This window comes from Hemiscyllium ocellatum, chromosome 5 (genome assembly GCF_020745735.1).
Source record: "Hemiscyllium ocellatum isolate sHemOce1 chromosome 5, sHemOce1.pat.X.cur, whole genome shotgun sequence".
Classification (NCBI taxonomy): Eukaryota; Metazoa; Chordata; class Chondrichthyes; order Orectolobiformes; family Hemiscylliidae; genus Hemiscyllium; species Hemiscyllium ocellatum.
This window is the reverse complement of record NC_083405.1, coordinates 101,936,745-101,964,188: the sequence shown is the minus strand read 5'-3', so window position 1 is coordinate 101,964,188 and position 27,444 is coordinate 101,936,745. Positions and strand designations below refer to the sequence as shown.

The following is a 27,444-nucleotide window of genomic DNA, read 5'->3' as shown; positions in this document are numbered from 1 at the left end:
TCACAGCTGCAAATGTGTTGCTGGTCAAAGCACAGCAGGTTAGGCAGCATCTCAGGAATAGAGAATTCGACGTTTCGAGCATAAGCCCTTCATCAGGAATAAGAGAGAGAGAGCCAAGCCGGCTGAGATAAAAGGTAGGGAGGAGGGACTAGGGGGAGGGGCGATGGAGGTGGGATAGGTGGAAGGAGGTCAAGGTGAGGGTGATAGGCCGGTGTGGGGGGGGGGCGGAGAGGTCAGGAAGAGGATTGCAGGTTAGGAGGGCGGTGCTGAGTTGAGGGAACCGACTGAGACAAGGTGGGGGGAGGGGAAATGAGGAAGTTGGAGAAATCTGAATTCATACCTTGTGGTTGGAGGGTTCCCAGGCGGAAGATGAGGCGCTCCTCCTCCAGCCGTCGTGTAGTTGTGTTCTGCCGGTGGAGGAGTCCAAGGACCTGCATGTCCTCGGTGGAGTGGGAGGGGGAGTTAAAGTGTTGAGCCACGGGGTGATTGGGTTGGTTGGTTCGGGCGGCCCAGAGGTGTTCTCTGAAGCGTTCCGCAAGTAAGCGGCCTGTCTCACCAATATAGAGGAGGCCACATCGGGTGCAGCGGATGCAATAGATGATGTGTGTGGAGGTACAGGTGAACTTGTGGCGGATATGGAAGGATCCCTTGGGGCCTTGGAGGGAAGTGAGTGTGGAGGTGTGGGCGCAAGTTTTACATTTCCTGTGGTTGCAGGGGAAGGTGCCGGGGGTGGAGGTTGGGTTGGTGGGGGGTGTGGATCTGACAAGGGAGTCACGAAGGGAGTGGTCCTTGCGGAACGCTGATAGGGGAGGGGAGGGAAATATATCCTTGGTGGTGGGGTCCGTTTGGAGGTGGCGGAAATGGCGGCGGATAATACGTTGTATGCGCAGGTTGGTGGGGTGGTAGGTGAGAACCAGTGGGGTTCTTCCTTCGTGATGGGGGATGGAGGTGTACAGGGACTGGATGTCCATAGTGAAAATAAGGCGTTGGGGATCCTTCGTGATGGGGGATGGAGGTGTACAGGGACTGGATGTCCATAGTGAAAATAAGGCGTTGGGGATCCTTCGTGATGGGGGATGGAGGTGTACAGGGACTGGATGTCCATAGTGAAAATAAGGCGTTGGGGACCTTCGTGATGGGGGATGGAGGTGTACAGGGACTGGATGTCCATAGTGAAAATAAGGCGTTGGGGACCTTCGTGATGGGGGATGGAGGTGTTCAACCCAACCTCCACCCCCGGCACCTTCCCCTGCAACCGCAGGAAATGTAAAACTTGCGCCCACACCTCCACACTCACTTCCCTCCAAGGCCCCAAGGGATCCTTCCATATCCGCCACAAGTTCACCTGTACCTCCACACACATCATCTATTGCATCCGCTGCACCCGATGTGGCCTCCTCTATATTGGTGAGACAGGCCGCTTACTTGCGGAACGCTTCAGAGAACACCTCTGGGCCGCCCGAACCAACCAACCCAATCACCCCGTGGCTCAACACTTTAACTCCCCCTCCCACTCCACCGAGGACATGCAGGTCCTTGGACTCCTCCACCGGCAGAACACAACTACACGACGGCTGGAGGAGGAGCGCCTCATCTTCCGCCTGGGAACCCTCCAACCACAAGGTATGAATTCAGATTTCTCCAGCTTCCTCATTTCCCCTCCCCCCACCTTGTCTCAGTCGGTTCCCTCAACTCAGCACCGCCCTCCTAACCTGCAATCCTCTTCCTGACCTCTCCGCCCCCACCCCACTCCGGCCTATCACCCTCACCTTGACCTCCTTCCACCTATCCCACCTCCATCGCCCCTCCCCCTAGTCCCTCCTCCCTACCTTTTATCTCAGCCGGCTTGGCTCTCTCTCTCTTATTCCTGATGAAGGGCTTATGCTCGAAACGTCGAATTCTCTATTCCTGAGATGCTGCCTAACCTGCTGTGCTTTGACCAGCAACACATTTGCAGAATTACCCAAAGTGGCCAGGGATGAGTTGGTTAGGTGCATTAGTCAGGGGAAATATAATAGGGTAGGGGAATGGGTCTGGATGGGATACTCTTCAGAGGGTCGGTGTGGACATTTTGGGTCTAATGGCCTGTTTCCACACTGTAGGGAGTCTATGAAACTCCTACAGACTCGAATTGCACCCTGGTGGTAATGAAAACTATGCTGGAAAAATTAATGGGTGAGCATGAATCCAAAAGATTCAATATGGGCTTGAAGAGCTCTCTTTGTCCCATGTCAACTATTAAAGAAATCTTGTTAGGGAAATCTTGCCAAGGCTAGGATCTTAAATGTCCTTGATGTGAAGGATGGTTACTCACAAATGAAGTTCAATGAAGGTAGCTGTTTTCTAATTACGTCTTGGATGTCATTAAGGAGTTTCAGACATGTTATTGGCATTTTCTTGGATTCAGAAGATTGTAAACATGCTCAACACAAGATAGTCAGTGATCATCAAAGAGTGGATACAATTGTGGATGTTGAGCCAAGCTATGGGTGTGGAGACATGATGAAATAAGTTGTCGCAGATTACAGTCATATTCTAGAGAGAGACAGAATACATGAGACAGCTTTGCAGTGTAACTTGAAGCTGAACAAGAAAAAATATAATTGAAGTTACCCAAGGTCAGGTTTAATTGTCATGCATTGAGCAAGGGGACTTGGCATTGATCCTGATGAGGTGAGAGCTACAGTAGAAGCATGGTATCAATCGATGTGAAGACAATGCAATGATGTTTTGGAATTAGGAACTATCTAGCTAAGCTTTTACCTAATTTGTCATAAGAGTGCCAACCTCTATGCTTGCTCATTGCAAAAGATGCTTTGTGGAATTGGAGCACAGGAAACAAGCAGCTTTCATTCACGTCAAATGATTAGTAATGACAACAGAATGCTGGAGTACTAAAATGTTAGTGTTGAAGAGACAAGACTTAGATCAATCCTCGTATAGCAAACCTAAGCAGTTCCAGTTACACCCAGGGCATTAATGCAAACTGAACAATACTGCCTGCAACTGGAGGAGGAATATCACCCCAGGAATAACAGATAACAGATGAGTAGCAGTATACATATACCATTAAAAGACCTAAACACTTCAAAGATTATGGGCAAAATGCATGTACAGAGATTGATGAAAGTGAGAGGGACACACTGGAAGAGCAAACAGTTTTTGTTTATGACTGGTCATTTTCTTTGATAGTCCATGTATTTTGAGTAACTTGCAGTCACAAATGGTAGTACATGCAATTTGTTCTTGTTTTAATACCACGAGGACTATTTCAAGAAGTACATTTTTACACTATGCACTGGTGTATGTAAGATCACAACTTAGATTTTTTTTAATATAAAGAGACTAAAAAGTTATGGGGGAACATAGGAAAGTGAACTGAATTAGTTCAGCCACACATGATATAGTCAAATGGATAGAACTGGCTTGAGGGGCAATAGGTTTATATCTGCCTCTATTTCTTTTAGATATTTCATAACAACTAAGTAACCAAACTCTGAGGTCCGCACTTCATGCCTGCTTCCTAGTTTCCCTAGTCTTTACTTTTACAATTTATTTTGACAATTTGTTGCCTGAATCTTTCATGTCCATTCCAATCTCTGAAATGTGCCATGAAGTTATTTTAAATGTTTCAGCAAGTTCTTTGCTACCAAGGATGAGGTGACACATGTGGAATGTCTATCCATGTTCTCTGATAGGATCCCTTTGGCAAAACACCTGGAGCACAGGCAGAACAGCACAGGAGAACCATCTGTTTCCATATCTCTGAGCTTTCTTCAAATCTCCCTTCATGACCTCAGGAACCTCGCTGGGCCATGCTGTTTCGATTTACAGTCTCTTCGAATGGCTCTGCGCACAAGTCCACCAGTTAAGGTGGGTCAGAGAGGGTTGTTGTTGAGCATTGGCATCAGTTTGTCGTGAGAACTTGGTCCATCAATACTTGCTGTACTCAGGCTGTGATGGCTACAATTGAAAACTCTCCACCCATGACTCACCATACACACACTCATTGAATTACACTCCTGGAATGTCTGAAGCATATCTGGGAGTTACTATTACCCTCCAAACTACCTTCAGGAGGAAAGGGTGGAGAAAAAGAAGAAAGAGAATGAGTCTTCTGAATTCACGGACAGAGATGACTCATTTTCAAAGAAGTATCTCACAAAAAGGTGCCAAAGGCAGCTGCTGCAAAATCAGACTAATGACCATAACATTATTTTCATCTATATTTTCCTGGTATAAAGATACTACAAAGATCATTGACTATGATGGCCCAGTGGGTACAGTACTGCACTAGAAACTCAGGGCAAGTTCAGAAATTCTGCTGTGGCATGGTATGAAATTGAATTAAAATTAATCTGGTAACTTTTGGGGTTACATAAACATATTGAGCAAGGAGGCTGCAGTATTCTTCAATATTAAAAAAAAACAGGCTTGCTGAAGAGAATCTGCCACTGCCTTCACATTCACCACACTCCCACTCACACCACAAAATGGCTGCTGATACCACTCGTTTGTACAAATGATCAAGAGCACTCACTTCCCAAGGGTAATTCAAAAAGACACTGCGTAGAAGTTGACTCTGTGAGATAGTCTAAAATGGTGACAATGTACTGGCAGCCCATTGTACAGTTATCTTGATATTCTACTTTGATTGGCTTTGTTCTACTATCATTTATGATTTACCCCATTGGGTGAAACTTGCAATAGCCAAGCAGTGTATGACAGTATTCTGATGAAATTGTTATCACCACTAATGTTAATGGAGGTACCAACCCACATTTCAAATGTGAGCTGAAAAATGTGTTGCTGGAAAAGCGCAGCAGGTCAGGCAGCATCCAAGGAACAGGAGAATCGACGTTTCGGGCATATGCCCTTTGAAGAAGGGCTTATGCCCGAAACGTCGATTCTCCTGCTCCTTGGATGCTGCCTGACCTGCTGCGCTTTTCCAGCAACACAGTGTTCAGCTCTGATCTCCAGCATCTGCAGTCCTCACTTTCTCCACATTTCAAATGTCTCAATTTTCTCCCCCACCACCATCTTAGGAGCTGGCAGGGAGCACATACCCACCGATACTGGCTGTCCGCTGCCATTTTGACCTGTCAGTGCTGTAATTAGCCAAAGGTGAGACTACCAAACCCATTCCAGGAGGAAGGTCCTGCCGTAGAGAGCTGCTGAGCCAGTCTGATTGACCAACAGCTCTGTAGTCTCATCTGTGCCAGGTTTGGATGGTGGCCATTGCTGAGACAGTTGCCAAAGAACAGGAGTGAATGGAGGCCAATAGGTACATCTGGGGTATTCATCGGGCCTAACCAGTGAGCTACAGCAAAGGGGATGTGTCTGAGAGCGAGTTTGAGAGGGGATGGTATGTTCTTGTGTGGGTGTCTCCGATGGACAAAGAGGATTCTTCAAAGGAGGTCTTCCCTTTCTTACCTCAGTAAATGCACGGTACTGCTTCTGCCATCAAGGGATGGGGAGGTAGAGGCTACAGATGAGACACTTGTGGCCATTATTTGGTCTATTAAGGACTTCAGTAGAGCTTTGCAAAATGGAAGAAAGATAAGGTCAAGGGGGCTTTTAGCTGCTTTCCCCACACCCCTGCTGTCTTCAGGCTGACTCTGAAACTCCTCCCTTTACATAAATTTATAAAAACATATTTCTGCGTGGACTGAATCTTACCAACAGAAGAATACAGACAGACTGACTGACTGTGATTGGCATATTTAAAGGCCCAATTACTATGTTTGTCTTGTTAATAGCAAATCGACAGGATTTGGTACCTTGTGAGCATGTGCAAGGCCCATGGCACCCACTCTGACAAGCCTCTAAATGCTTCAGCCGAATTTCAGGGTGATGTTTCTTTCTCAGGCTTCCTTGTGGTGTTGGACATTGTGACCCATAACTGATCCTTAATTGGTCTTTTTCATTTATATAAAACCTCTGCAACAACAACCAATCGCTATGCAAGAGTGGAAGGTTTTATGATTTAAGTTTGGAGTCTCATCTCTTTATTATAGAATAGAGGTTAGCTTTCATACAAAATATTTTGCAGGGTTCCCTTTTGTTTTATAGATGGAAAAGGAGATTGAGTCATTGAATTTACAGTGTTGCTGCTATGGAAATATGTTTTAATTTCCACACTCCAGGGGCCATGTGAGAGCTGTGAGTAAGGTATGTGTCAAATGACTATTTATGTATGACTGGTGAGGATGGTCTACATAGCTTGCTAACTGCTTCATGACTCAAATATCATGACAGCATCTTGAAGGAGTGAAACATAACTCAATATTTGCCATTGTCCATTGTCTATTGTCTATATTCAGTATTGACTCACTCCACTGTATTTATGGTGTCGTTCTCATAGTCATGCCAGTTTACAGACTATTTCTAATAATCATCTGACAATCAAAAAATAGCAACACATTTATACTGAGTTTTCAGAAATTAAACTGTTATTGGAGGATATAGTGGATTTGTACATTGTCCTTGCTGAGGGTTCTAGGTTTGAGGAACAGAAGATTGTCTGGCCCATTAAGCCCGTTCTGCCATTCAACAAGCTTCAATTTCATTTCCTCCATATCCCATGATCCCCTGAGAAACCAACATTTGTCTGTCTCAAGATTAAATATCATCAGTGATACAAAATCCACATTTTCCTCAGGTAGAGAGATTTAAAAACTTCTATGTGAAGAAATGTCTCCTCATTTCAGTCATAACTGATCAGTTCCCTAACCTGAAACTGTGCTCCTTATTTTCAATCCTTAGATAGGGAAATCATCACTTCATCTATATTCTAGTGAATCTCTTCATAATCTTAGATGTTTGGACAGGATCACTCTCATTCTTTGAAATTGCAGAAAAATCAAACCCAACTTATTCAATCTATCGTAGTAGGACATATAGACCAATTAAAAAAGCACATAATATTCCAGGAGAGGTCTCACCAAAGCTTCCAATACCATGAATAGAGATCATTCAGCCAACTTGAATATGTAACGTGGTATATTTAAAACAAACTCTGCATCCCATTATGTTTACTTTGGAATTTATCCTAGATATCCACCAATTAAATCATAGCTGCAAAGAGGTAGAGAGGAGATTTGTTAGGCAGTGCTTTGGAAACGAATGTCATGTGCAAATCAGCATTTTTTTTCATTTTGGAATGCGGTAACGTAACTTAAAACTGCTGTGAAACATGTTACTGGGAAATATATCTGCAGGACATAGTCAACAAAAGCAGGATGTCCTGTCAGTTTATTATGATGACGATTGAGCTGAAGCCACATCTAAACAGATTCCTAACTGTAAAAGCAGGTGAGTTATCAAGTCTAACAAAAACCTGTATGACAGCTGCAGGGCTCTTGGGCTCTGCATAGATCTACTGGGGGGTACATATACTGGGAGAAAGTGAGGACTGCAGATGCTGGAGATCAAAGCTGAAAATGTGTTGCTGGAAAAGCGCAGCAGGTCAGGCAGCATCCAAGGAGCAGGAGAGTTGACGTTTCGGGCATGATCCCTTCTTCAGGAACAAGAGCTCATGCCCGAAATGTCGACTCTCCTGCTTCTTGGATGTCGCCTGACCTGCTGCACTTTTTCAGCAACATATTTTCAGCGGTACATATAATGGCTCTTGGAGCAAGAATGCAAACCTGATGATGTTATATTTGTTTAAGAAAAAACAAGGAACTGCGGATGCTAGTAATCTGAACCAAAAACATAAATTACTGGAGAAAGTCAGCAGGTCTAGCAGCATCTGTACAGAGAAAGCAGAGTTAATGTTTAAAGTCCTGCTACACGAAATATGTTGTGAAACTTGAAAGGATTCAGAAAAGATTTACAAGGATGTTGCCAGGGTTGGAGGGCTTGAGCTACTGGAGAGGCTGAATAGGCTGCCGATAATTTCCGTGGAGCATCGGAGGCTGAGGGGTGACCTTATAGAGGTTTATAAAATAATGAAGGGCATGGGTAGGGTAAATAGGCAAGGTCTTTTCCTCAGGATAGGGGAATCCAAAACTAGAGGGCATAGGTTTAAGACAAAAGGGCAAAAATTAAAAAGGGACCTAAGGGGCAATGTTTCCACGCAGGGGATAGTGCATGTATGGGCTGAGCTGCTGGAGGAAATGATGGAGACTAGTACAATTATAACATTTAATATGAATCTGGATAGTAATGTGAATAGGAAAGATTCAGAGGGATATTGCCAAATATTAGCAAATGGGACGAGATTCATTTAGGATATCTGATCAGCATGCATGAGTTGGACTGAAGGGTCTGTTTCTATGCTGTACAACTGAATGACTCTAGTTCTGAAGAATGGTCATGGACCTGAAATGTTAACTTTGCTTTATCTCCATAAATACTGACAGAACTACTGAGTTTCTCCAGTAATTTATATTAAATTAGTTATTACATGGCTGGCTCAGAATTTAATCTATTGACTTCAGTGGAACTGAACATCCAACAGGTAATATAACAGGCAGCTGGTGGAATATTGCCTGCTGTGTTATACTGTCTCAGGCACATTTCTGCCCCAAGTGAAGGGCATCTTTATTCTTAACTTGGCACAAACAAACGCAGCTTTCAAATCTCGTTCACCAATTCCGAGCTTCACATTACCATTACAACAGCTCACACCGACAACACTTCAATAATAGGTTTTATATGTGGGGGGAGTTCCCTTGCTGTTGAGTTCATGTCACGTACTTGAGGTGTACAGAATGAAGAGTGATTATGTCAGTGAAGTCCAGAATAATTGTGTGGAGTTATTTGTTCAATATTCAATAATTAAGGGATTCGAGTGCGTGAGATTTGTTTTCGGCAAGCATCAGGGTCACTTCAGTTCTGGCCTGCGAAAGCTGCTTTGAAAGTTCCTGTTGATTATGAAGCTTCTCTCATGAGGAAATGAGCTCAGCAGCTGCTATATGCACTAGGCATGTGCCTGCACTGTAATGTGAACAACTGCTGTCCATTGTTTCTGTCCATGTGCAACATCCATTAGATATTAATACATGAATCTGAATCTCATGAGGTAAACAAAATAGGCAACAGTGCACAACCTGATGTTTTTAAAACTTTTCTTTTGTTGCTGATTTCTCTTTACCTCTTGCCTCAGTGTAGTAAAGTACAATACTTTCCTAGATGGCCATCTCTCCTAAAATGTTACAAAAACTGATTCTACAATTGATTTTAAAAAGGAACTTTGCAGTTATTTGTGGATGAGGAACTTAGAGAGATGTAGTAAAACATGGCAATGGGAGACGAAACACGAGTTTTTTTTTTCAAAATGGCCATCACAACTCAGCGAGGCTAAATGGCCTCCTTCAGAACTTGCCATGGTTCAACACCTTGTGCTGAGGCTCAATGGTCCATACACATTAACAACACTAGAATATAACAAGCCAGGGCACGAATAGACCATGCAACCCCAACAAGCCTGCCCTGATATGGCCTTCAATCCCACTTTTTTGGTGCATATGTTCTCTATTGCAGAGGTCAAAATACTTCATACCCAGCCTGAAATGTGTTCAATGGTGGAGATGTAATAAGCGTCTGTGAGTAGAGAATTCCAAAGATTCACAATGTTTTGGATGAAGAAATTTTTCATCTTCTCCATCCTACATGATTGCTCCCTTATCCAGAGCCATGACCTGGTGTTTTAAATTCCCTGACCTCTCAGCATTTACGCTACCCAGCTCCAGAACCTTGGATGTTTCAACCTTTCATTCTTCTCCACTCCAGCACCAGGTGTAAGTGGTAAATCCCTTCTGTGAGCCTGATATGTAAGACTAACCCCTGATGCCCACAGCACTGCCAACCACTCTCTGGTTGTTACACATTTCCAACTCGACCAACTGGTGTAATGTTCAGTTCATTTGCATGACCTGATGGGTAAATATTGCTGGCGAGTGGCCGAATGCCTCCAATTACAAAAGGGAACAGATACACCACTGATAGTCTGGAGGTCTGAGGCAGGGCCAAATCACAAAATGCCCACCAACATATTTTAGCAGCAAAAGCAAAGCTAATCAGAATCCATTTTATTAGTTAATTTTTACAGGATGCCAGAGGAGAGGCTCATGTAGGAAACCTAATTAAGTAACAGTTGGTTCTCTTTTGAAACTTGGAATTAAGATGATTTATTGGGACGTGTAGAATAAATTATACTCTACATTGATCAACTCCAGGCAGCTCATAAGGATCAGTCAGTGATAAGCCTTCTCTTGCTTGTCCATTTTATGCCATGCAATCTCCATGAGATTTCAGACTTATCTGGAAATAAGAAGAAAGACATTGGCTGCAGACACAATATTAGTAGGTCAAGCCCAACCAGTGTATTGGTATAGCTGGTTACCCATTGACAGCTGAACTGGAGACCTCAAGTTACTAGGTCAACCAGGCTATATCTAACCTGCGTATACTCAAAGTTGAAACTACCAGAGAGCCCAGAGAATTTGCTGTATCTTAACAATAATATCCTCATGAGCAGTGAAAGAAAAATGGCAAGGTGATGGCAAACATGCCTCTTTAATAAAGCTGACTACAGGTCGGTATAACCCTGGTATTTGTCAGTAAGCTGCCTCTTCAGTAATACATGTCAGTGTTGTTGTTTTTGACTGCTGGAAAAAAGAGAACACACTCTAACCAATCCGGTCAGAACCAGATGTGTGACCCAGCCTCCAGTTCTAAGTTGTTGTGCATGTTTTGAATGATAGATCTCCCAGTTCCTAAGTGTAGGTGCAATTTTCTTCAGGCTGAAACTAAGCTGCACTGTGCCAGGTTGCCATCAGCAAAACACGCGACTGCACTTGTGCCAATGCCTCATTCTCCTAAATGAAAAGCAGACTTTGTCTCTGTTTCGAGTTGCTCAGTATATAAATGAATTCATCCAGTTAGTAAGAAAATGTACTTTCCTTTCTTTATCTGATTTTTAGCAAATTCTTTTCTTTTCAAATCCATACTCCAGTTATAATGTTGCCATTATATCACCCTCTTGCACTCATGGAAACTGATGCTAAGTGTGTAAAAGAGAGCATTAACAACTGCTTCACAGCACTAACTTCCCTCAACCAGTCAGCACAAACAAGTGATATCTTGATACCAAAGCTCCGTGGTGACTGGTGTTGACTGTACATTAGAACAGCACTAGTATTTAGTTACAAAAATGTAAACAGTTAACATTTTTCACCCCATGGGGTTCAATACCAATATGGGAGATCACTGTGGTTTTCGAGCTCCCTAATATATAGACAGAGTTTTTAAGCTATCCATTGTGAAGCTGCAGGGTCAGTCATTGTTAGGCATCACCTCCTGGAGAAGCTGCCCAAGTTCCATTCATTATTTCAGTGGATCAAGAAAATCTCAGACAGCTGGATTTGTTTTTATTTGAGAATAGAATACACAAAGAAATGAATGATGTCTCTTTGCCTTGAGGAACTGGGCTGTGAAGGGCATATGTAAGTTATTTCACTTGGGGAGAAGATCGGATATTAACAGGTTTTGTACAAAATCTCATTCAAGAAGCACTTGTATTCTCATTGGGCTTGTAGAATAGATTCCCAGTTATAACACCTAATGTTGCACTGATTCACATCCTTACATAAAGGATTGTAATGATGTATAAGGAATTGAGTGCTATGACGCTAAGAGAAGGCAAAGATTAATTGTGATCATTCCTAAGCTGCAGTACATTTCAAAATTAACCCGAAATCTAGTCTGAGGTCATTGCCCTTTCCTTGACCTTTCTTTATTGATTCATTCATGGAGTTTGGGTTTCACTGACTGAGCCAAAACTTACTCTCCATCCCTAATTGCCCTGGACATGATGGTAGTGATGAGCTGCTTTTTGAAAGACTGCAGTTCTTGGGGTATAGCATACTCACAATACTGTTTGGGAGGGATTTTTAACCCAACATTGAAGGAATGATGTTGTATTTCCAGGCCTGGATGGTCTGTGACTTGGAGGGGAACTTGCAGGTGCTGGTATTCCCATGTCTCTGCTGCCCTAGTACTTTTTCGATGGCAGACCTATGAGTTTGGATGGTGCTGCCAGAGGAGTTATGGTGAGCTATTACAGTGCATCTGTACACAGGTCATTGCCACTGAACATTAGTGGTGAAGGCAGTGAATGTGATGACAATTATTCAAGCTACTGTATCCTGGATGGGTTCCCAGGTTTTGTTGGAGTGATACTCATCCAGGCAAGTGGTGAGTACTCCATCAGCCCCTTGATTGTAGGTTGTCGGGGGGGGTCAGGAGGTGAGTTACACATTGCAAGATTGCTGGCCTCTGGCCTGGTTTTGTAGCCACAGCACAAGCTAAGGAATTTGTATAACTCCCTGTGGCATGCCATTTCTACCAACCTGAAAAAGACCCATTTATTTATCACAGCAATGGCTAAAAAAGTCCTTTAGTGGTCATTAATTGAACAGTTAAGAGACCTCAATAGACAGCAGGTTGGAAGGTTAATCATGGCTTTCCCACTCTGAATTCCAGTGAAGATGGGAAGACAATGAATTTTGGGTACAAGCTAACCCCTCCAAACTAAATGGCCACACCTCCAGGCATTTCCTCAGCAAGGGCAGAAGGTTCTGCCTCTGCTCTTTCCTCAGAAATTAAATAGATAGAAAGGCAGGCTGAATTTTTAGAGGGAGCGGACTCACATGCCTTCAAAATGGCAGGCAGGAGCAGAATGTGAAAGTCCTATCCTAATTTCTGGCAGATTTAATTTCAGTGAGCATGAGGAAGGGGACAATTCACACAGTAGGGAAACCTAATTCAACAGTACCATTTGAACTCAGTGCTGAATTCAAAAAATTCTGTGTTTGATTGTTACCCATAGTGTGGGGTTCATTGAGGATGGGATTTTCATGGACAATACGCAAACTGTTGGGGTAGTTAATAGTGAGAAAGATAGCCTTAGATTGCAGGAGGATATAAATGGGTTGGTCAAGTGGGCTAATCAATGACAAATAGAATTTAACCCAAATAAATGTAAGGTAATGTACTTGGGCAGGACAAACAAGTGCAGACATTATGAATGGGAGGAACCAGGGAAGTACTGAGAATCAAAGGGACCTTGGTGTACAGGTCTTCCAATCTCTTATGATATCAGTTAGATAAAGTGTTTCAGAAGGCATTTGGGATTCTTGCCTTTATTAGCTGAAGCAAAGAGTTTAAGAGCAAAGAAGCTATGCTGAAACTATATAACCGGATGGTTAGGTCACAGCTAGAGTATTATGTGCAGTTTTGGAATCCCTATTATGGGAGGGATGTGATAGCACTGGAGAGGTTGCAGAGGAGGTTTGCCAGGATGTTGCATGTGCTGGAGAGTTTCAGTTATGGAAAGAGATCGGAAAGAGACTGGTTTTCTTTGGAGCAGAGGAAACTGAGGGGGGACACAATTGAGATGGATAAAATTATGTGCAGCAGATAGATGTGGGCAAAAAGGAGCTTTGTCCTTGGTGGAGAAATCAATGACCAGGGGCATAGATTTAAGATAAGGAGCGGAAGGTTTAGAGAGAATGTAAGGAAATGTTTTTTTTTCACCCAGAGAATGGTGGGAATCTGGAACTCCTTGTCCATAAGGCCAAAAGAGGCAGGAACACTCATAACATTTAAGAAATGTTTAGATGTTCATTTGCAAAATCAGGGCATACAAAGCTATAGGATAAGTGCTGGAAAATTGCAGTTAGGCAGTTGATTTTGACTGGCACAGACTGGGCGGAAAGAGCTTTTTCTGTGTTGTAGACCTCCAGAACTAATTGATGGAGTCGGCACAGAAACTCTTGCAAGGCAGATAAAGTGTATTTAAGTGTGATGATCTGAAGTTTTTAAATTCCTTGCTCTTTAAACATGAAAATACACAGGCTGAAGCTGTCAGTGTGATAGTTAAGTATAATCTGCTAGACTGACTGCTTTCATAGAATCCATACAGTGTGAAAACAGGCTATTCAGCCCACAAGTCCACACCGACCCTCCGAACAGCATCCCACCCAGTCCTACCTCCCACCCCCAACAATGGATAGGATAAATAGGCAAAGTCTTTTCCCTGGGGTTGGGGAGTCCAGAACTAGAGGGCATTGGTTTAGGGTGAGAGGGGAAAGATATAAAAGAGACCTAAGGGGCAACTTTTTCATGCAGAGGGTGGTATGTGTATGGAATGAGCTGCTAGAGGAAGTGGTGGAGGCTGGTACAATTGCAACATTTAAGAGGCATTTGGATGGGTATATGAATAGGAAGGTTTTGCAGGGATATGGGCCTGGTGCTGGAAGGTGGGACGTGATTGGATTGGGATATCTGGTCGGCATGGATGGGTTGGACCGAAGGGTCTGTTTCTATGCTGTATATCTGTATGACTCTAATCTATCCCTGAATTTCCCACGGCTAATCCACCTCACCTACACATCCCTGGACACCACAGGCATGGCCAATCCACCGAGCCTGCATATCTTTGGACTGTGGGGAGAAACCAGATCACCCAGAGGAAACCCATGCAGACTGGGGAGAATGTGAAAACTCCACACAAAGAGCCGCCCGAGTCTGGAACAGAACCAGGGAGATTGGTGCTGTGAGGTAACAGTGCTAACCATTGAGTCATTGTGCCACTAACTGGCCAGCCAATGTTGGTTACTGAAACATTTTTTTCTTGCAGTTTCAATAGAGTTTGTTTTTGAAATTTCTCCAGGAGCTGTTAGTATGTCATAATGAATGTTTGGCCAAGTTTCAAAAACAACTTTAAAAAAAAGTAAAACTTGGAAATGACACGTATGGGTCTGACATGTTCTATACACCTGAAACTGAAACTTCAGTCTGACCAGTATGTCCATTTTCCAGTTTTTACGAGTTGTTTTTGTTCTCTATCGTCTCTGATAATTCTCTTGGCGGGTGTTCTGCGTTCACAGTTAAAGAGGATAATAAAGGATGACCTGCCTTTGATATGGTGTCTGAGTAATTTACCTACTTTCACAATAAATTAACCACTTGAAATTTACAAGTACTCAGTGGGTTTCATGAATGGATGTTTTCTTCATTATCGACAGTGCGTGAGAAGCTTTATTTAATTGTTAGAAATTTACTTTCATCTCCATGAGGTTTGTATGGTCTGCCAGTGAAGCTGTTGGTTGAGTGATTATGAAGATGTCATGGGGACAATGGGGCATATGAGAAGAGGCATGATGGAGGGGGCACATGTTGGCATGGATGAGCCATGGAGGGTTGAGTGGGCTTCTCAAACAATTGGTATGAAGTCTCAGTGAGGTGAGGCAAGCTTTTTAACCAACACACCTCAACACTTGCCCACTTACCTGGCCACCTCCAATCTGCTTCCAGTGTTGATGGACTTGAGTCTATCCCATCCAGACACCTCACAAGTGGAAATTGGGTTTAATGAGGCCCTTTGGAACCAAGGCAGGTCTGCTGAGTCAGGAAATCCCAACCTGAGCCATCCACCTCAACAGCAAAACTTTGGATAAAGAGTTGATGCACATTGTACAATGTATGCAGAAGGAATGGACCTATGTGACCAAACAAGCTTTTCCCATGTCAGACTTCACATTCTTAGTGTTGATTATTATCAATCTGTTAGAATATATGAAAATTGGGCTTAGTTAACCTTCTTAATATTTAATAACCTGAAAACATTTTCAAACTTTATGATGATTTACAAGACCATCGACCAACCAAACAAAACAATTGGAAGGAAATGTTTAGCCAATCAAGTTTGGAACTGGATGAGCAGTTTCAATTTAAAGTTCACGTGAAATATAGCTAGACGTTTGGGAATTGATTACTTTTTTTATTCTTCCATGACATGTGGGCATCATTGACATGGCCAGCATTTCCCACCATCCCCTAATTACCCTGTAGGCCATTTCAAAGAGCAATTAAGAGTCAATTACCTTCCTACGAGTCTGGAATCATGTGGGGATGAAGGGAGGGGTACATTTCCTTCCATAAAGGGATTTAGTGAAACAGATGGGTTTTTATGATAATAGATGCTAGTTGTTGTCATATTTACATTCAACAGTTTTTAGTTCCAGACTTCATGGATTGAATTGATGTTCCACTAGCTGCCATGGTGCTATTTGAAACCATGTCCCCCACAGCATTCACCTTGATGTGTGGATGACTAGCTCAGGGAAATTGTCAAAACGTCACCACGTGAGCTATAGAATCTGGAATGGTTTAATTGTCCCAGCAATGACAAAGTTCAGATTTGGGATGAGGATGTAAGAGGGCCAAACTGGATGAGAAGCATATGGGTCCGAGTTGGAAGCGGAGGCTTGGGAATGTAAGTTCAGCAATGTTAACACATTTAATTGCTAACGTGACTCACCATCCTCGCTTATACTTGCCGCCTTCCCCAACACAAAACAGTGCTATGAAGGAATTGAGTTGTTTTCATTAGAGTGTGAGCTGTCCTCTGATGCAACATGTCAGAAGACAAGAATATAATTATCCATACTGTTACTTTATCACAATGCAACCTTTTTTCACCTTCATAAAAAAAACTCCTTGTGCCTTCATTACTATATGTAATCCTTTTATATGAGATCAATCTATGCTGTAGACATGTTTATATTGGTGAAGCTATAGAACTGTCTTGTTTAAGTTATTATTCTGGTTTAAATCCAATGATTCATAAACATTTCTAATTTCTAGCTGACACGAATAAGCAAACCATTGTGAAAATAATGATGGCAAAGCATTAAGACACTAATCTGCTTATTTTCAAGGCATTACAATGATCTTGACATGTTTTGCCCAATCCGGAATCTTCAGTTCATGCAGACAATATGAAATGCTAAATTCACCAAAATAATTCCCTATGGTAGGCTCATTCAGAAGGTCAGGAGGAATGGGATACAGGGGAACTTAGCTGTCTGGATACAGAATTGACTGGCCAACAGAAGACAGCGAGTGGTAGTAGAAGGAAAATAGTTTCCCTGGAAGTCTGTGGTGAGTGGTGTTCCACAGGCCTCTGTCCTTGGGCCTCTACTGTTTGTAACTTTTATTAATGACTTGGATGAGGGGATTGAAGGATGGGTCAGCAAGTTTGCAGACGACACAAAGGTTGGAGGGATCGTTGACAGTATAGAGGGCTGTTGTCGGCTGCAGCAGGACATTGACAGGATGCAGAGATGGACTGAGACGTGGCAGATGGAGTTCAATCTGGATAAATGCAAGGTGATGCACTTTGGAGTACAGGATTAAGGATAGGATTCTTGGCAGTGTGGAGAAACAGAGGCTTCTTGGTGTGCAAGTACATAGATCCCTTAAAATGGTCACCAAGTGGACAGGGTTGTTAAGAAAGCATATGGTGTTTTGGCTTTCATTAACAGAGGGATTGAGTTTAAGAGTCGTGGGATCTTGTTGCAGCTCTATAAAACTTTGGTTAGACCGCACTTGGAGTATGCGTCCAGTTCTGGTCGCCCTATTATAGGAAAGATGTGGATGCTTTGGAGAGGGTTCAGAGGAGGTTTATCAGGATGCTGCCTGGACTGGAGAGCTTATCTTATGAAGAGAGGTTGACTGAGCTCGGACATTTTTCATTTGAGAAAAGGAGGAGGAGAGGGGACCTAATTGAGGCATACAATACAATGAGAGGCACAGATAGAGTCGATAGCCAGAGACTGTTTCCTAGGGCAGAAATGGCTAACACAAGGGATCATAGTTTTAAGCTGGTTGGAGGAAAGTATAGAGGGGATATCAGAGACGGGTTCTTTACACATAGAGTTGTGAGAGCATGGAATGCGTTGCCAGCAGCAGTTGTGGAAGCAAGGTCATTCAGGGCATTTAAGAGACTGCTGGTCATGCGTATGGTCACAGAAATTTGAGGGTGCACACATGAGTATCAATGGTCAGCACAACATCGTGGGCTGAAGGGCCTGTTCTGTGCTGTACTGTTCTATGTTCTACGTTCTATGTTTATAATAATCCCTGCACTTATGCGCAATTGCAATTTCTGAGACTGTTATCTGTTTGAAACAAGATGAGGCCAGTGAACTACAGTTATACCACCAGCTTTACATTTCTTTCTGACCTGGCAAAACCAAAATTGATGTGTGCAAACAAATATCTGCAGAGCTTTGCACAAACATTTGTATAAAGTCCTGAAAGTAGGAAGAACTACTCTTGGCGTGAATATCTTAAACGTGTTGCACAGTTGATATGCCTAACAAATTCACCCATTGTACTCTTTGTACACCAACGATTCTTCAAGAATCATCAAAGATTCAAAATGTTTACTCTGTTTCTCTCTCCACAGATGCTGTCAGATGTACTGAGATTCTGCAGTATTTTCTGTTTTTGTTCTTTCAGATAGTGTTTCTTTACTTAAACCACTCTCAGCATTTTCTGTTTTGATTTCAGGCTCCCAGCATCCTCAGCATTTTGATATTGCTTGAAGGGATCTTTCGTGTAGGCCACCCTCTGTTTGTGGGGTTGGGGGAAGGGGGGAAAGTTGGCAAGGAGCAATTTGTCAGGGGTGCATCCTGTTACTTATCCAGGGATGTGGCTACCAAGGACTCGTGTTTGATGTTGGAGTCATTGGAAGGACCTTTAATTATAAGGCTCCTCACACATGTTTGTATGATATTGGGGAACATTTAGAATAGCCACCAGGCATCCACAGGCCAGAAATGGTGCTTATATATATGGCCTTCAACACAGATGCTCCACCTGCAATGTCTCATTCTTACATCATGGTGACTAAAGATGCCTGATTACATGTTCCAGGTCAGAGAAGTGAGAAAACACAGCACGGGGTATCTGTGGACCTTGCCCAATCTCCAATACCAATGATGATAGCTTAATCTGGGCTCTGTTCCCAGCAAGGCCAAATGGTTCATTTAGAATGATCATGGGATTGTCAGAAAGGCTGCAGAGACTCGTTTTTGTCTTGGGAAGCTATTGATTTTTTTCCCCTTTCTTCCGAAAAATATAACACGCTAGCGTATGGTTCCAGAAATTGATACTTTACCAGAATGGGCTCGAGGAATTATCATTGGGGACAATTATGCATTGTTCTGACTTGGATACTGTACACTCAGTAACACATCACAGGACAGTGTGAGAAATGTTGTGAACAATCACTGAAACTACATGCTGACTTGTAAGTCATAGATCTTAGGATTAGGAGTCAATATCCATTAAAATTCAAATTAACCTGAGACTGTTCAGCTTCGATCCCTGATGTACACATTTTGAAACCCAGCTGTTTGGATTAGATAGGGTGTCTCCATGATAAACACAGTTTGGAACTGACAGCAGTGAACCTTAGGGAATAGATCCTGAAGATGGGTGACTGCACACTACTGGAGGAGTGGGGACTTTGATCCTTATCAAAACATTTTGCTAATGGGTCATTCACAAGTAAGAATAACACACACATGAAACATACTATTATTCAGATCAGATAGATTTGAGCCAGCAAGCTATAATATTTTAAAAGTGTTTTTAAAATGAACAACATAAACACTAATTATTCTACATCATAAGATAAACAACATGTCAAACATTCTTTACCAGCTGTAATGCACTTTGAGACTTTCTGAGGTCATGAAAGATTGTGCATAAAGGCGCGCTATTTCTTTTTTTAATATGTCCCCATAGGCTTGTCTTTCTCTCTGATTTGGGTTCCAATGTCACTTCCACACTGATGGTGAATATCCTTTGCCATAACAGGATCATAAATTCCTCATTCGCTTTCACTCACTTTAATAAACTTGATACCTTGAACATTAGCAGTTTGGATGTGCATGTTATTGGGTGACACTTTACAAGGCTATTCAAATAACCAGGCCCCCAACAGCTGCCACCTGCTGGACTTCAGCCATTGAAAACACATAGTAATGAGTCGCAATCAGAAATTCGAAGGATTGCAATCAAACATGTCAGCTGTCTTGAAATATCCCAGTCCTCACTCCTCTGTCTCAAAGACATCTGGCTCGTTTAAAATTCATTTTCAATGTTCCGAAATCATTTTAGCATAAAATGATTGAGCCATTCTGCATCCTTAAGAAGTAGATTAGATTTCTCCAGTACTTTTTGGTATTAGATTACATTTTACTCAAACCTTTACCAAAACATTGCCAAAGCTTTAGATCCAGGATGTTACCACTGTCAAGACAATTAAAATGACATAAACTGAAAATCAAAGGAGGAAATATCCTTTTAAACTGTTTCTGAACACTTCGCCAGGCCAGTTCTACAAAGAGATCATCATATATAAGCTGGAGGATAAACAGGTTTACTTGCTAATTAGTTTGTACGTGGGTAACATTGGCCAGGCCACATTTAATGTCCATCCCTAAATCCACTGATAAGGCAGAGTGGGCCCTCATGTTGAACTGCTACAACCTTTCTGCTGCTGGCTCTCATCTAGCCTTGGTTCGGAAATCACAGAATTTTGATGATAGAGGCCTTAAAAACCAGGCAAAGTATTGGCCTCACTCTATGTCCACAGACACTTTCCAGCAGGGTCACTGGATTTCACCAGGAGACAGAACCTTGGCTGATGGTTTCTTCCCCTCTTTGAGACAGATGAAATTGAATATAGCTGCCTCTATCTAAAATGTTATCAGGTGATAGACTAAAGCTGACACCTTTTCAGTAGGGCTGGGCCCAGTTCGAAAATTGAACAGTGCTTTAACCTACTATCCACATGTGGAGTTGAGCAAAGCATGGTAAAAGGATCTTGTGTGGTATCACTGATGAAGTATTGGAAGCATAGAGCATTGAAACATAGAAAGTAGGAGCATACTAGGGCATTCAGCCCCTTGAGCTTGCTTCTCTGTTCAATATGCTTATTGTTGATTCTCTGTCTCAATGTCACATTCTCATAACACTTGATGCCATTAAAGTTACATGCAGTTCTGGTCTCCACATTACCAGAAGGAAGCAGATGCATTGGAAAAAGTTTACCAGGATGTTGCTTGATCTGCAGAGTTTTAGGTATGAAGAGAGGTTGGATAAACACGGATTGTTTTCACTGGGAAGAAAGAGGCTGAGGGGCAACCTGCTGGAGGTCTACAAATTTATGAGAGGCATAGATAGGGTGATAATCAGAGGCTTTTTCCCCAGGATGGAAAGGTCAGCAATAAGAGGGCATAGGTTCAAGGTGAGAAGGAGAAAGTTTAGAGGCGAAGTGCTGGGAAGACAGAAGGTAGTGGGTTCTTGGAATGTACTGCCAGTGGTGGTGGTGGAAACAGGTGCGTTAGCAGCATTTAAAGTGTATCCTGATAGACACATGAATCGGGAGGCAAACAGAGAGACAGAAACTGCATATGGACAATTAGTAGTGGGTCTAAATAAGGTTTAGGAATCGGGACAGACTTGGAAGGCTGAAAGGCCTGTTTCTGTGCTGTACTGTTCTTCGTTCTTTGAGTTTCTTCTCTGCCCTTTCACCCAGAATTAGTGATTGAACCAAGAAAACCTCGGTAGTGGAACTCCAAAGTACTTGTAGGTACATTAAACTTCGAATTACAATACATGTTTTATTTTAGAAATGGGGCACTTGCCAAAACATGACTGCAGATGAAAATCTGCTGGCTGTCTAGCTACAGACAGAGACCCTGCAATGCATTTCTAACTAAACTGTAATCTCCTGGGAGTTGCCTCAGACGGTGAACAAGATGGGAGAAAAGACTGGGCAAGAGACATGATTTCTGTCTCCTCTCAAGAATAGAGGTCGAAAGCCAATTCGACTCAGCTCAGTGTGCTATTGGAAGAAGGGGTGCTGGTGAGCTGAAGAACTCATGTGTACTAGCCTGGGTTCAAGCACGAGCATGCTAAGAAGATCACAATCAAAGGAGACTCATTAGTTCCCTTTGTATTGGATGTAAAGGATGCTTTTGCTATGGGCTAGAAGCCAGCTAACCAGCAAGTCAGTCAAAAGGAAACAGGATTAAAGAAGTGATTGCTCACACTGAGTGCTACAAGTCAATCACCATCAAAGACAGAGGGTGGTGGTGGAGGGTTGCCTTTCAAACTGGAGGCCTGTGACCAGTGGAATGCCTCAAGGATCAGTGCTGGGTCCACTACTTATCGTGATTTATATAAATGATTTAGATGTGAACATAGGAGATCTAGTTAGTAAGTTTGCAGATGGCACCAAAGTTGTAGGTGTAGTGAATAGGGAAGAAGGTTACCTCAGAGTACAATGGGATCTTGATCAGAAGGGCAAATGGACTGAGGAGTGGCAAATGGAATTTAGATAAATGTGAGGTGCTGCATTTTGGAAAAGCAAATCAAAGCAGGACTTACACACTTAATGGTAAGGCCCTGGGGAGTGTTGCTGAACAAAAGAGACCTAGGAGTGCAGGTTCATAGTTCCTTGAAAGTGGAGATGCAGGTAGATAGGATATCTGTTTGGTGTGCTTCCCTTTATTGGTCAGACCATTGAGTATAGGAGTTGAAAGGTCATGTAGTGGCTGCACAGGAGTGGTTAGGCCAATGTTGGAATATTGCGTGCAATTTTGGTCTCCTTCCTATCAGAAGGATGTTGTAAAACTTGAAAGGGTTCAGAAAGTTTTTTTAGATTAGATTACTTACAGTGCGAAAACAGGCCCTTCGGCCCAACGAGTCCACATCGACCTGCTGAAGTGCAACCCACCCAGACCCAAGGATGTTGACAGGGTTGGAGGATTTGAGCTATTGGGAGAGATTCAATAGGCTGGGGCTGTTTTCCCTGGAGTGTTAGAGGCTGAGAGGTGACCTTGTAGAGGTTTATAAAATCATGAGGGGATAGATTAAATGGATATTGTCTTTTCCCTGGGGTGGGGGCGTCCAGAACTATGTTTAGGGTGAGAGGGGAAATATATAAAAGGGGCCTAAGGGGCAACTTTTTCACACACAAGGTGGTGCGTGTATGGAATGAGCTGCCAGTGGTGGAGGCTGGTACAAATACAGCGTTAAAAGGCACCTACATGGGTACATGAATAAGAAGGGTTTCGAGGGATATGGCCCAGGTGCTGACAAATGGAACTAGATTAGGTTAGGGTTTCTGGTCGGCATGATGAATCGGACCAAAGGGTTTCCATGCTGTATATCTCTTATGATTCTATGGCTCTAAAAGTAAAAGTAAAAAAATTTCCAACTTATCTGCAAAGCCATGAATCTCGAATCTGACTGTTCTACTATCAATGTTTCATTATCTACTCTTCATGAATGGCTCAGGGATTTTTTTTGAGTCAGTCGTTTCTAAACTACGTGGATTTGTGTTGTGTTATCATTCCTTCTTACGCTAGGTAACAAAGAAAATCACTCCGTAACTCCAGAAAGCCTGTTAAAATGGTTCATTTTAAAACATCAATTCATTTGGGTTTGGGAGAAAGGTATTGACAAATTTACCTTCTGTAAATTAGCCCTGCAATGACCAACCCTGTGAACAAAGAAAGGGGACCAGTTCATCCCTCCTCACCCAGGAACTTGACAATGTGGGGGTTCCTGTTTGGAGCAATTGTGCCCAGTGTCTGACTGTAATACAAGCCAGTTCTTTAATTCAGGCTTACAGCTGAATATTGGAGGGACTGACTATAAGACCGTTAAGTGGAATAATTAATAATTGCCTCATGTGAGAGGAGTAACCAAGGTTCCCTGATTTTCCTGATTGAAACAGTGAGCACAGAGATCCCTAAATAACATGCACTGTGCTTTTCCCTCTCAATGCCTGTTCTCCACCAATTTTAAACAAGATTTGAAATAGGAAGTAAGTGGTCAGTGCTCCCTTCAGGAAAAGGACAAGTTAGACCTACAAAAGACAGTGTCCATGAGACACAGTTCCTGTTCATTTCTGATAGATAGAAAATGGACAGGGACCTACAAGGAAAAGGTTCAACTAATGTTTTGTAAAGATTTTTGCCTGTCCTAAGGAAGCTGTCAATGGTTGACTTACTACTAGTCCTGTCTCCTGTGACCATCTCAAACAACCAGATCAATTCTGTCAATTCTCATTGTGCTAAATCAAGAAGCTGCTTTTAATATTTGGAACTGTCTGCCAGCTCAAGACTTCCAATGAACCTTGAAAGAGATTCAATCCATTCACGCATAACATTCAGTGTGAATTGAGATTCCTTGTGCAGTTCATTCTCTGTTTCAAAGCAAACTCTACAATAATTTCTCATTATATACTAGCCTTCAGAATACGAGCTACAAATGTAGTGTGAGGAACTATATTGTGACAAATTGATTAGACTACATGCTAGACTGTGAGACCTTGGTCAAACTTCTGTTAGAATTCTGGGCCTAACTTTAGTCTCCTCACATAGGTGCTTTGGATAGGGTACGGTGGAAAGTTTGAGACTGGTTATCATTTTGAAGCTTCCTTGTCAATAAAATCAAATAAAAGAATCAGTACTGCTCACTTCAAAGAGGCTTAGAATTAGAAATATTCTGATCGAGGCTTATTGGAAGATGAAAGAATTAGATTGCATTCCAAATGATTGTTACTTTAAACTAAATATGTCTATAAGGGCTGAATGGCCTACTCCTGCACCTATTGTCTATTGTCGATTGTCTATGTCAGCAGGAGTCAATTTTAGATTAAACAAGGCCATCAGAGGGTTGCTGTCAGAGAGCAATCCTTTTTGAGGATAATCATGGACAATATTTCAGATTGTTTTGATGGGGGTGTAGTCCACAATAAATTTCCACGAGTGTTTCCCCACATTTGGATGGGTTTTTAATCTGTTTCCTTGCCTCTGCTATGAGACCACGTGGTTTGGGTGGAGGACAGAGCATATGTATTGGAATGCACAAAGTATTACAATTGTGAGGGACAGACAAGATGAATCAGAGTTTTTATTTCCTTTTCACCAGAACTTGTATGCTCATAAAAAAGTCAGACAGAGTTTTATTTTCATCAAAGATAAACACCAAATTATGATCAATTGAACGTGCAATGCACATGTTCAATTCATTGACAGCTTATTTTGGAATTCGAGTTGTCCTACTGCAGTGAGGTTCCTGGCCTAACCTTGCAAATACCAGTGATTGCATTACATTTAAATACAAGGCCAGATCGCTAAACATTTTTTTCACAACATAGGAATGTAGGCAGTAGTAGGCAATTCAGCCATTCAAGTCATTTAATATGCTCATGGCTGATCTTATCCTGGTCTCAACTCCACTTCCTTGCCTGCTTCCCATAGCCTTTTTTCCTGCTTTTCATCAAAAATATGTCTATTTCTTTCTTGAATCAGTTGATTGATTCTGCCTCTACTGTACTTTGGGGCAATGAAATCTACAGAATCACAGCTCTCTGAGAGAAATAGTTTCTCTCATCTCAGTTTTGAACCTACCTCCCCCGTCTCTATATCTAAGCCAGCTTGTTCGAGACTGTCCCACAAGGAGAAACATCTGTTCAACGTCCACCTTATCAATCCTCTTCAGCTTTTTATATACCTCAAACAGATCCCCCCTCATTCTCCTGAACTCCAGAGAGTATAAGCTCAAGCTAGTCAACTGCTCCTCGTACAACAGCCCATTCATCCCTGGAATCAACCTGGTGAACCTCCTCTGAACTGCCTCCAGTGCCATCACATTTTTCCTCAAGTAAGGAGACCAAACCTGGTCACTATATTCCAGATGTAGTCTCACCAATGCCTTATATAATTGTAACAACACTTCATTACTTTTATAATCCAGTCCTTAAATGCCAGGATTCCATTTGCCTTTCTTATTATTTGCTGCACTTGCATATCCACTTTCTGCAATTCATGCACAAAGACACCCAGATCCCTCTGCACTGATGCACTTTGGATCTGCTTCCCATTTCAATAATAATAATATTAATAATAATAATAATAATAATAAAGGCATTGGCAACCCTTGTGTGTCTCCTGAGCAAACATGACATAGAACAGGAGGAGATGTCCAGTTGCAATCCTTGCTCTGAGCTCTGTATTCTCAATTTCAATGGCTGCAGAAGAAAGACATTGGGCTATGCAATAGCAGAGCTGTAGAATGGGGAAGTCAATCAAGTGTCTACTCCGCAACACCTGCCAGAAAATGGTTGTCTGGCCAGGCTGAACTGGGATCACTTGAGAATATCTTCACTAATGAATACACATTCCAGGCTGACAAGAGCATAGTCTTTTGGGAAAGGTCCTGCATGCACATTTTGGTAGGCTCTGTCGGAATGCCACAGTGCCATTTGGGAATATCATTAACAAATAAAATACAGTTGGAAAAAGCAGAACAAGTGTGAAAGTATTTGCTGAAAGTGAATGGCCCAATAGCATTACATACTGCTAATCTACTTCTGAGATGAAATCATGGTGAAAATTAAATGTGCAAAATGTTTAGAAATCCATTTGTAATGCATTTTAGCTATTAATTACAATCACAACGACTTCACTCATCCAATCCAATGAATCGACGAAAATCAATAATATAAACCTATCAACTCAATTAGTTTGGGTTAGACATTTCTTTTAAAACTTAGCAAAAAAGAGATTATCCGCTTCAATTTCTGTCCAAAGGATAATTTTCCCACTTGTGAACATACGTTCCCAAAACATGTCCAAAAATCAGAGAAAATACATGAATCATAGGATAAAATCTCAAATCAGCAAACACCTCAAATGTTACAATGCTGTCTATGATTGAGAAATTCAAAGGGCCCTGATTAAGTGAACGTTCAGTGTCATCAATACAATATAACATGCAATAAATTCTGATTGCTACAGGTCATCTGCTGTTCTCCAAAGTGCTGTATTCTCAGCTGGGAGACAGTGAGGAAACAACAATCTCTCTTCAAAGTTGTGAAATCACTTTGAAAACAACAGACTATGTTTGGATTTGTTGCTTAATTTAGGCAATGCCATAAAGATAACCTTACCTGAGGCACAAGAATTGCTTTTCACTCTGCCATTGCGACCGCTGTTACTCATTGAAGTGCCCCAACTGAATAAAAATGCAGTCTGGAAAAATACACTGCTACTCTCTTCTGCAAAGTACACTCCCCTTCTTCCTGCAGCTGCTTCCTAAACAAAACTCTGCTATTGTTCTGTTATCTGCACCACAAACATGCCCTTCTCTGCGATCCCTGTGTGCAAAGGTCTGTATCAGACTTACAGTAACACACTACTGCAAAGCTTGTCACATTGCAGAGTATAATCGCACTTGTCATGCTCCATATTCACTAAAACAAAAACAAATTCTTCAAAACTGGCTTGCGACAGAAGTCGGTTGAGGAAGAACACTGATTTTATCTGGTATTTGAGGCTGATCAATGCAACTTTGTCTTTTAAAGGCTGTTGGTTAATAATCATTGCACGAAGCAGTTGTGTCACAGATGCAATGGTTGAAGATAATTGCTGAACAGAATTCATAACTCAAATTAATTGGGCCATGTTAAATTCACTTAGAATTATTTCCATTCTTTAAGAATGGCTCCATATGCAATCTATGAATGGAGATGGTAGATAGGTCATGAGGGAAGGT

General features: G+C 42.2%; 1 protein-coding gene across 1 annotated transcript in view; it reads right to left on the bottom strand.

Moving 5' to 3' along the window:
- The window catches only part of jcada (junctional cadherin 5 associated a), a 184,333-nt gene extending 157,376 nt beyond the window's left edge, over positions 1-26,957 (bottom strand). The window contains exon 1 of the mRNA XM_060825045.1: positions 26,840-26,957. The gene's annotated coding sequence lies outside the window, so the exon portion shown is untranslated. The remainder of the gene's footprint in view (positions 1-26,839) is intronic.
- Positions 26,958-27,444: the final 487 nt, after the last annotated feature.